The sequence below is a fragment of the Malus sylvestris genome, chromosome 17 (genome assembly GCF_916048215.2).
Source record: "Malus sylvestris chromosome 17, drMalSylv7.2, whole genome shotgun sequence".
Classification (NCBI taxonomy): Eukaryota; Viridiplantae; Streptophyta; class Magnoliopsida; order Rosales; family Rosaceae; genus Malus; species Malus sylvestris.
The window spans coordinates 33483763-33487021 of record NC_062276.1 but is presented as its reverse complement, the minus strand read 5'-3'; the positions used below and the strand labels follow the sequence as shown (position 1 = coordinate 33487021).

At 34.2% G+C, this 3259-nt stretch overlaps 1 long non-coding RNA gene across 1 annotated transcript; it reads right to left on the bottom strand.

Annotated features, from left to right (window-relative positions):
- Positions 1-7: 7 nt before the first annotated feature.
- Positions 8-3005, bottom strand: LOC126611001 (uncharacterized). The gene is made up of 3 exons (XR_007618663.1): positions 2920-3005; positions 2388-2638; positions 8-18 (listed from the first exon to the last, which is right to left on the bottom strand). It is a non-coding gene; the product is annotated as an uncharacterized LOC126611001 (long non-coding RNA).
- Between the last annotated feature and the right edge of the window lie 254 nt (positions 3006-3259).

Here is a 3259-nt window from a genome sequence, read left to right as displayed (position 1 = left end):
AAGACCACTTCTCATCAACTAAGTAGAATTTGTTTTGAAGATAAAGTAAAAGACCTAGACTTTCTCAACTAGATGAGAAGTTCCTGATTCTTTGGGCACTGTCTTCTCGACTTCTTCAACGTACTCTAGTCTGCTCTGTAAAATTTAGGGTTTGATCAGGCTTCCAGGTATAAGAAAAAGAGTTAACTAGTATAAAGCATTTAACATATATTTGAGTTTTAACATAGAAGGTGATAATTTTTTGATCTTCCTTAGTGCAAAGGAGGGTCTAGAGAAAGGTGATTATTAGATGATTTATCTTGGAGATGGCGTAACAATTTGAGATAGCTTGCATATCTTGGGCAGGGCCACAAAACGTCTTAGAGACATTGTCTGTGACTCAACCCAAAAAATTGTTCCGATTGTTTTCAACACACTGGTAACTTCGATAATTGTTATTATTGCCTCAAAAGTCCTTGTCGATAAGGCACGGAAAAGAACCTTTCATGGATTTAACCCATCTGTAAACAATCCATTTGAATTTAGAAGCCCAAATAACTTGTGGTGTAAATAATCAATCCACTTGACAGTTAAAATTCATTATGTTAGACTAAACTAACAGTGGCACGCTCAATATTGCTTTAGCTTTGATTGAAAGCATGAGGGCCTGTCCAAGGCCCCGCAAAGACACCTTTAAACTAATACAAACATAATGCAGAGAAACAGGGGAGTTATATGAAGGACATTCTACTTCTAGTCTTGTTTACAGTGTTTTTCATGTGTAACCACCATCATGTGATTTTCCCTCTCTTCGAATAATTTACATGAAAAGTTGAAGCGGCTCAGCTCTTGATAACATGAGAAAAGAAAAGCCCTGGAAAAGAAGTAACTTTGTGTTTGTCCGTAATTCAGTCCCAATTTCCACAACTGCTTCTTTAGCTTTTGAGCTTCTTTAGCTTCTTTTACCGTTTATATGTAATTCAACAAAAACAGAAACATAAATAGGCCTCTTAAAACTCTCTCCTCTCTTTGTTTTTTGTTTTTGTTTTTTTAAGGAGCCTTGCTTAACTGACGAAACTAATTTGTGGTCATTTCTCTCCGATTCAACTTTGATGCATGCAGTAGCCTTCTCTGTCAGACTAGGACAAACCTAATTTGTGAATTGTTGAGTGGTTAGTTATAAATTATAGATAATTCTTGTGTTCCTACTGAGGAACCTAAACTTGTTTTTTCATCTATGATTAATGTATCTCAACCATACAAATTGTTCATTTTCTTTATCATCATGTAAATCATATTTGTAAAATATTATTTAATTTAAAAACCATTTAAAAACCATACAAATTGATTCACATCATGAAACAAAAAAAGCACCGCATTGTATAAACTTACTAGGGTTTGGCGGCTCGTGTAAGGGATGAGGTTTGGTGCCTTCCTATACTATATAGGCACCAGATTATTTAACCGATCCCACTTATTTAATCCGGTGTTCGCGTTCTCTTTCCTTTCTCTCACGAACTCGGCTGAAAATCTCAATTGGGAAATTATAATGTTGCTCTTCCCTTTTCTTCTCCAACCCAACAACAATTCTCTAGCTTTCCGACCGGCGAATAACCTAGCCATGACACTTATTCCTGCCGACCAACACACCAGAAAAAGATCTTGAAATTCGTTAAACTAGACTGCGTGTAGCCACAGTCCCGCCGCTCTAGCAGCCACAACGTCTTCGTTTTCATACCCATGGTGGCAGATGGATAATTGAGGGATTCATTTGGATTTTGGGATTAATTAATTATTAGTTTTTTGCTGTGAGGGAATTAAACTCAAAATTGGGAAAGTTTCATCTGGGTATTTTATTTCAATAGATTAGAAACCATGGAGATTTGGTGGCAGTGATTGCAAGGAGTAATGGAATGTAAGCTTTTGATTTCAATGGTATGGTGGCGGTGGTGAGTGCTAGGCGGCTGGTTGGTTTTGTTTCTTCCCCTCTTCTGGTTTTTTGTCGATGACATTTTTTTTTAATTATTATTATTATTTAGTTATCTCTATTCTTCTTCATTTTATCTGTCGTGATTTTCTGAAATTTGTATTCTTTTTTACCTTTATTACACCCGACCAATAACGATTATTTGATGACTCATAATCGTACTCAATGATAAGTGGCAATGGGGATATAACACATGCCCCATTGTTTCTAAATTCAATGGTCACTTTTTAGCCATATCAATTTTGGAACAAGCAACATATGTTGTATTATCATTGCCCATCTAAATTGAGTACGTAAATTATATCAAACTTTATGTCACTCTAGCGTATTTTCATTTTATTGACATACATACAATGAAGTTGCAACAAAATAATGAGTAATAAGTTTATTTTATTTATTTTTAAATAGTCTTCGCATCTACAACTTGTGTGCTTTTATAGCATCATAAATATTTGAAGATGTCAATACGAGAATTGAAGATTTCTAATTACGGAATTTTCTTCTGCTCTTGCGATTGTGCAGAAGAGTCTTTGAACATGAACTTTCTCACTCCTTCTCTAGAACAATAACATTTTTGACCGACACATTCACAATTACGGCCATCACAATCCTGAGGTTTTTGGCAGACACCCGGAAGCTGAAAATCATGTGCTTCGGCTCCAAGATTCACACCTGCCACGAATATATTTTTTATTATTAAATCGGAAATATACATGCTATTATGCCATGTATGGAAAAGTTGCAAGGATGAAAGAGAAAAGATACAAAAAACATATGAGAAACAAATGGGTGAAAAAACAAAGGGAATTGCTATTAGCATTCCAAAAATCTCATTTTACACTCTAAATTTTCTATTATTAGAAAGAAAAGTACACTTGTGTGGAGTGTAAAATGAGATTTTTGAAGTACTAATAACAACTCCCAAAACAAAAATTAGTCAAGAAATATGGTACCAAGAGATGCAACAACCAACACCGTAATGAGGAATGCTAACTTGATTGATTTCTCCATGGCAATTCAATTTGTTGATTACTAGAGGAAGATATTACGATTTTCAGATTGTGTATTGTGCTATAAAACTTATGAGAGTTCTTTTTTCAATCCAAGGTTATATATACTTGAAGTTAAAAATTGTATCAATAATTGCGTATCACGTAGATTGTATTCTTTAATATAAGAGATTTGCAAACAATAAAATTTATGGAACTGTAATGGTAAAAAATATGGCCGAATTAAATTGCAAACACATCCAAATACCAGCCTTTTTCTTTTCCTTTTTAATTTTTGTTTTTT